A 10795-nucleotide genomic window follows, 5' to 3' on the forward strand; every position below is an offset into this window, starting at 1 on the left:
ATGTCATTTTTCTTCATTGTGGAATCAATTTTTTCCATGATTGATAATTTTTCTTTCAGTGTAAACTGATGCAGTTTCTAACTTTTTTTTTTGTTCATTGCAAAGAAAACTTTTGGAAGCGCTATGAACTTGAACAGTACAGTATCTGACCTCGACACAACTACCTTGCGCAGACGCTAGGTGCAGTACTGACTCAGAATTCGGCTATGTGTAAGATGTCTTGGCTACACTTGCGCAGAGTCTCACTGAGACTGCCTGAGACTGGAACTTTCTCAACAAACTGTCATTTTGTTTTGGTCTAACAAGAAAGAGACAGCCTGTTGTAGGTTTCCCAACACTCTGCAAAAGTATTGGCACAGCATTAAGTATTCTCATTATAATCTTCAGTGGCCATTTTTGCTCAATAAAATGTTAGTGATACTGAAATTTACATTTTGTTAAAACAAAATCTGTTCAACATTATGTTGATTAACGTTTGTCTGGGCCAACAAAAAGTATTTGTTATTTGGAAAATTTTGTTACTTTGGTATTCGCTATAACCTGAATTGACCTGTATACTCCAAATACAAGTGAGTAATCCGCTACTGCACTTCTGTTCTCAGTCCTTTATAGTGAGAGGATGGATCCAGCAACAAAGGGATGCCTCACCAACTGGGGGATCCACCCACAGAACAAACATACATCAGAACATTTAAAGAGACAGTACATAATTACAAATGTAACAGAAAATACATAAAAAAAGAAAAAAATCAAAATTGACAGTAAAATATAAAATACATGTAAAAAAACAGACCCACACAAAAGAAACACATCTGTTATCTCTGTCCTTGGCAGCAAAACCCTCTATGCCTACTGCTGATTGCAGCAAAGTGAAGTTTCTAGTGGAATCAGTGATTTGATGACTTTACAATGTAGATTATTACCATCGCAGCCGGAATCTGACTCAAAGTTTTTCAAGAATGAGCCTCATCTATGGTCATGAGCTTTGGGTAATGACTGAAAGAATGAGATCACAGGTGCAAGCGGCCGAACTTTCTCTGCTGGGTGACTGGTCTCTCCTATAGAGACAGGGTGAAAAGAGTAAACATCCGGGAGAGGCTTGGAGTAGAGCTGGTGACCCTCCACATTGAAAGGAACCAATTGAAGTGTTTTGGGTATCTGATACAGATGCCCCCTGGACGCCTCCCTGTGGAGGTTTTATGGGCATGACCAGCTGGATGGCAACCCCAGGGAAGATCCAGGGCTTGCTGGGAAGATTATATTTCCCAAATGGCCTGGGAACGCCTTGAAATCCAACAGTATGAGCTGGCAAGTGTAGCTGGGGAAAAGAACGTATGGGCTTCACTGTTAAGACTGCTGCCTGAATAGGAGGTGGAATATGGATGGATGTAAGTAAGAGCTTAATCGTACTCTGAACACATATGCTAGTAATGATCCTATAAACCTATAAAAATATGTATGGCATCTTGTCACTAAAGCTGTTTCTTTGGTGATTTCTTTAGTGCTGGCAAGTCAACATGCTTTCATTGTTTCAATTAATATATGGACTCTTGGTCATGGTGATGTATTCAAGGTTCATCATGAAGCCAAATTTTCCTCTGATCTATCTATCTATCTATCTATCTATCTATCTATCTATCTATCTATCTATCTATCTATCTATCTATCTATCTATCTATCTATCTATCTATCTATCTATCTATCTATCTATCTATCTATCTATCTATCTATCTATTATGAAATCCTTCTTAAATGTGTCATTCATTATCTGAGATAGTCCCTGGAGAACTGGATGAGGTAATGACCCAACTGCACCCAACATGCACAGATCTTGCTCATTAAGCAGTGACTGTACGTTTTTGTCCCATTTTGCTTCTTATCTTTATTGAACTCCTACTTTAATTAGGAAAACAACTACTGTATTTCTATGTTTCTATGTTGTTTGCATCCATAAAGAAATTACAAACTGGTTATACTATATTTTTACTAAATGAATATAATGTTTTGATTATTTAAACAATTACTTATAAACACACAGGTGGGTTTCACTGAAGTAGCTGTTCTTTTCAGAGTCGTTTGCGCTGGTATATGCTCTGCTCATCATTAATTGTCTGTATTCAGATACAATTAAGTAAGCAAACTCCACAGAGAGAGTGAATTAAAACATAGCAAAACAAAGTAAGCATTTGAAGATACAGAAAAATACAAATATTACTTAATTTCCTATACGTGTAAATCTGACTCTACTGAATTTTTCTAAATTCAAAATAAAAGGAAATAAATGGGTCAAATAATTAAACAACAAGATCGATTAAAGTTAACGATGGCTGACTGAAGGAGAAAGAGTTTGGAACAAAAACCTTCAGCCACAGGGTGCCATGCAGTCTGATCAGTTGGGAACTGCTGTGCTAACTCACACACAGTCACATTCTCTATTATGATTTGCTCCATGGTTGGTTTCATTTTCTTTTGTCGTTGATCACAAAGGCAAGCCACATTTTGAGTTGTCTTTCAGAGACATCCAGCCACAAATGAATCCTACTACTACTAGGGAGACTACTCCATGAAGATGCAAAAATGAACTGAATTTGTGTTTTTCTCTGGCACCAGAAGTTTAATGATAGCACACACATTTGATTTCATGATTTTCGGCATCCAGGCTGACTCTTTCCTAAACCAAAAAAATACAGTGTAAACCATAAATGTAAACCCAAAATATAATTAAAAATTCTGTTATTGTAGCACAAAGTTGAGAACTTCATGATGTATAATTTTTACACAAGTCAATATTTAACTGCTCAATGAAGAAGAAGAAATGACATGTTTTTCTGATATATTCGGCTTTGAAAAGATTCCACTAAAAATGCCTAAACTTCACAGCCTTTGATAACATATCAAAGAATGAAGAAAAAAAAAAACACAGCGATTCTGGAAACTTTTTAGTTCTACAATTTCTGCTGTAAAGTTTATCTGCAGCAAGTCAGCAGGGGATAAATAGGTTAAAGCTCATTTCAAGCTGAAATTTTAAAAGAAAGTTAGAAAGCACAACATTTTGACAGTTGAGCCTTTCTAAGGTGGAATTAAAATTCATTGTATTTTTCTTTGGCAGATGCATATAAAAGAAAAATGAGCTTTAAAGAAAATGAGCAAATCACAAAGTTTTATTTTATATTTGTGAACTTTTAAATTGTACTGTTTTAATGGCAAAAAGCCAAGGAAAGCAAACTAAGGAAAAATGGGTAAAGCCATTTAACATATAAATATTTGCTTTGATTTGTACAATGCAACCTCTACTCTATTTTGAAAAAGACCTACCTGCTGTTATACGCGAGAGGCCCTTCTGGTGTGTGCCAGCAGCACCGTAGTGGCAGCCTGGGCTTATTGTGAGCGCCACTTGGCTACCTGCCAGTGCTTCTTTTCTCAGCTCTTAATAAAGTATGAGCTTGAGCTGAAACTGCCATCCTGTGCTACTCACGGTGCTATAAAAAGTATTCACATCCTTGGAAGTTTTTAAATTGTATTTTTATACAAAGGATTTAATTTGGCTTTTTTTGACGCTGATCAACAGAGAAAAAAATCTCTTTAATGTTAAAGCGAAAACAGATCTCAGCAAAGTGATCAGAAATAATTACAAATATAAAACACAAAATAATTGATCACATAAGTATTCATCCCTTTTAATCTGACATGTCTAAAATGTCTCCAGTGTAGCCAACTGGTTTTGGAAGTCACATTTGTCTGGGGTTTCAATTGACTGTAGTCTAAATGCAGTTGATCTGGAAGGACCAATCTGTGGTGGATCAGTATGGTGGACAATCCTAGCAACTACTTCAAACAAATCTGTGAAAAGGTGATTGAAAAGCATAAGTCAGGGGATGGAAGCAAGCACATATCCAAATGACTGAATATCCCTTAAGTAATTAGTAATATGATTACTTAATAATTAGTAATATTACGTAATAATTTATTGTATGCAAAATTTATTTTTTGCATATCCCAACTTAATCAGAGTTTTTAGGGTCAGAGTGCATGGTCATCTATTTGTACAGCGCCCCTGGAGTAATTGCACGCTAAGGGCCTTGCTCATGGGCCTAACAGAGTAGCATTCCTTCTGTCTCTGCTGGAATTCGAACCGGCAACCTTCGAGTTACCAGCCCAGATCCTTTAGCCAATCATTAAAATATTGGCACTACTATGAATCTGCCTAGAGCAGGCCATCCACAAAAAATGACGAGTGAGAGAAGCCACCAAGACACTTCTGAGAACTCTGTGGAGAAACTGTGCAGATAACAGCTGCTGTTTGAGTGCTTCACTAGTCAGCATTACAGGAGAGTGGCAATGATAAAAGCACTTTTAAAGACAATTCACATCACATCTCGGTTAGAGTCATCCAGAAGTTTCATGGGATAAGAAGGTTCTATGGTCTGACGAGACTAAAATTGAGCTTTTTGGCCATCAGAGTAAATGTCATGTTTGTCAAACCCTGCACATAATTAAAAACACGGCATCTGTATCGTGAAGCATGGTGGTGGCAGTGTGGTGCTCAGGATGTGTTTCTCTGAAGCAGGACCTGAGAGGCTTATGAGGGCAAAATGAATGCAGCAAAATCGTGTGAAATCCTGGAGGAAACCCTGATCCAGTCAGCAAGAAACCTGCACCAAGCTGATTTGTATTCAATCAGGACAACAACCCCAAGCATAAAACCATAACTGCATAGGAATGGCTTAAAAACAGCAACGTTAATGTACTGGTATAGTCGAGTCAGAGTTCAGATCTCAATCTGATTGAGAATGTGTGGCTGCTCTTGAAAAAGGCTGTTCACCCACAGCCCACAATCTCCCTGCAACCTGACAGAGCTTGAGCAGTGTCAAGATGTGTAAAGCTGATGGAGATCTGTACACACAGACTCAAGGCTGTCATGACTGCCAAAGGTTCATCTACTTAATCATGACTTGGTGTTAAATACTTTTGCAATCTTTTTTTCTTTTGTATTTTATATTTGTAATTAAGTTAGACTACTTCTACATTAAAAGACATTTTTCTGTTGACTAGTTTTTAAAAATTCCAAATTAATTCTGCTGCGATTCATTGAACAATAAAATACGAAAACTTCCAAAGGGATGAATAGCTTTTATAGCCTCTGTATATGTCTAAAGTACTTTATGTCATTTCTAAATAGTCCTACAGGTATCTTGAACAATATGGATCTACACTGTGCCTCACTGACAAACTGTATTGATGTATTCTGTCTGGTTTCAATAATGTTGATTAGCAGTACATTGTGTGGCTGGGGTTCAATCTTTTAGTTCTGTTAATTTTTAATTTTTTTAAATTTATGTTGATTTTACTTTTATTGATTATTTGTTTTATTCTTTGTTTTTCATTGTGTCAACATATGCAAGCTGCCTGGGTAATGTTCTGTGTGCTTTGTGAGTGGGGGCCACCTGCCAATCATCTCCAGGCAGTGCCCTCCACCCTATTAATCTGGAGGGTGTCTCATAATTCCTGGCAGTTCGCTTCCAACTGCGCTAGGGAATTTTGGTGAGTTCTGTGAATTGGCTGTGCCTTGTGCTTATTGTGATTTATTAGATGTTTTTGACTTTCTGCTATGTTTTTCACATTGCCCTGGGATTCTGTTTTTGAACTTTGTTCACTTGGTTTGCCTTGTTTTTTTTAGACAACTCCATTTTGCCATTATACTCTTTGGAGATTTACTGTATTACATAGTATTTTTTGTGAAGAATAAAACCTTTTTTATTCTTATGAAGTTTCTGTGTTTGAGTGGTTGAATTCTGTTTTGTTAAGTTTTGTCTTTTTTTGTTCTTGTTTTCTGTTTGGAACTTTCTGATGCTATTTTCTCTTTTTTCAAGTTTGACTATGAAGTCATTTGTTGCATAAGTTTGACTTGATTTTATACAATATTATTTTCTTCATTAATAAAAATTAAAGTTTCTGTGTTTGCCCATTTATACAGCAGGGGTTTAGCTGTATATCCCCCTCTACTGGGCATTATTGAAAGTGCTTTTACACATTTTTGGGATTTACAAGGTTTGAAGCTTCCAGTCATAACACAGTGCTAGACAAAAATATGAATAATGTGGGAATGTTATTTTAGATTCAGAAGATGTTAGAAATTTTTAGGTGTAATGTTTGTAAAATATTTATTATATTTATTAAAATATTTATTACTGAAACATGAAAAACGTTTCTGTTTTAACAATGTGTTTACATAGATTGTTGTAGACACGGAACACATATGAAATACTGTGTTCCAAATAACAATATATTATTTAGTCTATGCAGCTCTAGGTACTACCTCACTCCCAGATAATAAATAATAAAAATAATTTTTGCATTTATATAGCGCTTTTCTCACTACTCAAAGCGCTTAGCAATTGCAGGTTAAGGGCCTTGCTTAAGGGCCCAACAGAGCAGAGTCCATATTGGCATTTACGGGATTCGAACCGGCAACCTTCTGATTGCCAGCGCAGATCCCTAGCCTCAGAGCCACCACTCAAGAATTGAGCTGGGAGAACTTCTTGCCCGTTCTGCGGTGGTGATGGGGAAGATATAGCAGGCTGCTTGTGCTGACTGACACATTTACAAGACAAAAGATGTTGACTGAGATGTGCGGACGGATTTAAGGTGGGCCGGAATTACAAGTTTTTTCGTTGGCTTTGGTAATTCTAGTGTTAACTAAGAACAGCCTGTCTCTCTGTGCAAACGTTAGCTGGGAACACATAGATACAGGATTGCAACAGCACTTAATTGAAGAATGCGTTTTTTCATAGAGAATTAATTTTTGTTTACTTAGATCAACCACTTTACCTGTTGTTTTTGTTCATATAGTTTTGAATGTATAATACATTGATTAACCTAAGTCTGAAAGAAACCCAAACCTTTACTTAAGCATTTTTAGGTACAGTAATCCCTCCTCCATCGCGGGGGTTGCGTTCCAGAGCCACCCGCGAAATAAGAAAATCTGCGAAGTAGAAACCATATGTTTACATGGTTATTTTTATATTGTCATGCTTGGGTCACAGATTTGAGCAGAAACACAGGAGGTTGTAGAGAGACAGGAACGTTATTCAAACACTGCAAACAAACATTTGTCTCTTTTTCAAAAGTTTAAACTGTGCTCCATGACAAGACAGAGATGACAGTTCCATCTCACAATTAAAAGAATGCAAACATATCTTCCTCTTCAAAGGAGTCAGGAGCAGAGACTGTCATAAAGGCAGAGGAAAATCAATAGGGCTGTTTGGCTTTTAAATATGCGAAGCACCGTGGCACAAAGCTGTTGAAGGCGGCAGCTCACACCCCCTCCGTCAAGAGCACAGAAAGAGAGAGAGAGAGAGACAGAGAAAAACAAGCAAGCAAAAATCAATACGTGCCCTTCGAGCTTTTAAGTATGCGAAGCACCGGGCAGCATGTCGTTTCAGGAAACAGCTGCACAAAAGATAGCAAAGTGAAGATAATCTTTCAGCATTTTTAGACTAGCGTCCGTATCGTCTAGGTGTGCGAACAGCCCCCCTGCTCAATCCCCCTACGTCAGGATCAGAGAAAGTCAGCGCAAGAGAAAGAGAAATGTAAGCTGGGTAGCTTCTCAGCCATCTGCCAATAGCGTCCCTTGTATGAAATCAACTGGGCAAACCAACTGAGGAAGCATGTACCAGAAATTAAAAGACCCATTGTCCGCAGAAACCCGCGAAGCAGCGAAAAATCCACGATATATATTTAAATATGCTTACATATAAAATCCGCGATGGAGTGAAGCCACGAAAGGCGAAGCACGATATAGCGAGGGATTACTGTATTATCATCTGTGGAGACTAAAGTCCATCCATCCATCCATTTTCCAACCCGCTGAACCCAAACAGATTGTCACAGGGGTCTGCTGGAGCCAATCCCAGCCAACACAGGGCACAAGGCAGGAACCAATCCCGGGCAGGGTGCCAACCCACCACAGGACACACACAAACACCAAGCACACACTAGGGCCAATTTAGAATCGCCAATCCACCTAACCGGCATGTCTTTGGACTGTGGGAGGAAACCCACGCAGACACGGGGAGAACATGCAAACTCCATGCAGGGAGGACCCGGGAAGCGAACCCGGGTCTCTGAACTGCGAGACCGTGCCGCCAGAGACTAAAGTCTGTGAAACATGAATAAATAATCTGAAAAATAGTTGTATTCACTGTTCTACTTCCCCAGTGGGTTCTGAATTTTTCTTTGTTGGGAAAGACTTTTTGTGTATAGTTTGTGGATTGATCCTTTCTGTCTTAAACTAAGACTGTCAAGCATCAGTACTTTATAATTTGGAAATGCACACTGATTTTAAGTTAAGTTGCACTATTGAGAGGCATAAATGGACTGCGTTTCAAAAAGCAATAGGATATCACTTCTTTGATACTTTATGCTGCACCTGAAATTTTCTGATTACATTTACAATGAGGGTTTTCAAATTTTCATTTTCAAAAACAAATATTTTCAAATTTCACATTTTTCCACATTACAATTTATGTTGCTTTTCATCAATAACATTTTATTTTAGAGATTTATATAATGCATGGCTCTTAGTAAAATTGAAACAATTTAAATAGTTAGAAACTGTTGTTTGTAAGACTCACACAAATACTACTCTTTTTTTGGTGCAGGCAGTCCCCGGGTTACGTACGAGACTGTAGGTTTGTTCTTAAGTTGAATTTGTATGTAAGTCAGAACAGGTACATTATTTTAACAAATGCCAGTGAATGATGGAGTTTCACCTCTCTCTGACCTTTTTATTATTTCTACTTTATTTTCTATGGTTATGGTTTTTCTCTTCTTTACTGTATCACCAGCACTTGCATCAGATTTGTGTTTCAGAGACATTGTTGAAGGGTGAAGACAAAAGGTTAAGATGAGCTCTTCTGCACAGCACTGTACACGCTATCACAGCAGGAAGGCACCCCTCATCAGTACGTCTGGTGTACTGACGTGAGATAACTTCCTGCTATGTACGTAACAGTACAAGCAGGCTTGCTATTGAGAATGAATGGGGGCAGTGAGGGGTGGTTCACCACCCGCCCACCGTGCAGTCACCTCCACTTGCATACAGTATTTTGCCTGCAGCGTCTGCCCACCAAGAGCGAACAGGGTGCGGCCAAAGGCGGGTAGTGAATCGCCCACCACCATCCCCATTCTACAGGCAGCCACCCGAGGCACACTACAATGCTGCCCCTGTCGCCCCATTCAGCCTCAATGGCCTCCGTTCAGCCACAACCGTGTCACCGCTTGCAGCATCACCAGCCCACCCACCGAGAATGAATGAGGCAGCCATTCAAGGGACACTGCAAGGCTGTGTGGTGGGCGGGCAGTGAAACACCCCCCCTCTGCGCCATCCAGCCTCCATCTAGTCAGGAGCAGTAGCTGCAGTGGCGTGGTGGACGGGCAGCGAACCGGCCCCTTCTGCCCCATCAAGCCTCTGTCCTGCACATGAGCGCTTGCCATGCACCCAGCCGCCCACTGAGAATGAATGGGATGCGGCCCCCACCACCCCATTTATCATCTGGAGCCGCCCAAGGGACACTACACTGTGCGAACAGCAAAACTGCCCCCTCCAGTCACCGCTTGCAGCATCCCCAGGCCAGAGATGATTGAGCGACAGTTACTGAGGAGCCTGCATCGTGTCCCCGAGACAGATGAAGGAGCAGCTGCGGCCCCGTTCGTAAGTCGTATGTCTGTTGTTCGTAACTCGGGGACTACCTGTATTGTTTATTATTTTTTCTCTTTTCTGTTGATGTCATTTTATTACCATTTTGTATGTTATCTTTTTATGGCCACTGTTATTTTGTGTATCTGGTTGTTCTGGCTCATGATATTATAGTGGTCATCTTATATAGGATGAATATGTAGATAACATATTGACTGCTAGACCATTTCTTACCAGGATGCTTCAGTATAGGTCTTTAAATAATGAAGTCTATCAAAATTTATATAAAACGTAAAGAAATCGTGATGCATGAGTTGCTGTCTTGCACCCCAAAAATAAGGCTGGGTCTTAGTCCTTTAGAAAAACCAGCTTTATTCAACTTGAAACAGGAACATGATGGTTATTTATTGCAGCAGGATCTACCACTCTGCTATACACAGGCACAGTAAACAGGCGAGGTCGGGACCACGTCAGTGGCCAAGTTATACTGCTCCCTGCATTTATAATGTTTCTTGCATCACCCATCGACGACAGGTGCTTATAGCGAGATCTCGATTGGCTTGTAGTTGCTTCTGCGGCTCTGTGCTGTGAACCTGCGGTTCCCTCGCCAATGTACAAGCAGCCCTCCACAGACGTGGCAATCGCGCTTCGGAGTGTTGTCCCATTTGGGGAGGGCCCAAAAGAGTTCATAAACCTCTCAAAATGTATTAGAAAGAAAGCGTAACTCTGTCAAAAATGTAAAGGAACTTTTAATAACCTTATTTAGACCAGCAACTTGACTTAAAATCTCCATTTGAATGAGAGTCCTTGAAGGATGGAACCACGCAGAGTGCACATGTGCCACAGACATGCTGTGTTTCTTTGCACTGCCCACGCTTGTGGGACATGACATGATGAGATAAAAAGATACAACTTAATTCATACCTCAAGTTTTAAGTAGAGTGTTGAATGTTGTTAAAAAATAAAGAAACCATTAAACAAGAACACATCCTTTAAGCACTCTGGCAATGTAGAATCATTTGGTTGTGGCTGCAAATGACAAGTGTTTGTAATGTCCCTTTAATCTCTCATCCTAAATTTAATAAAGGTTGTCTATGA

This window comes from Erpetoichthys calabaricus, chromosome 9 (genome assembly GCF_900747795.2).
Source record: "Erpetoichthys calabaricus chromosome 9, fErpCal1.3, whole genome shotgun sequence".
Lineage (NCBI taxonomy): Eukaryota > Metazoa > Chordata > Cladistia > Polypteriformes > Polypteridae > Erpetoichthys > Erpetoichthys calabaricus.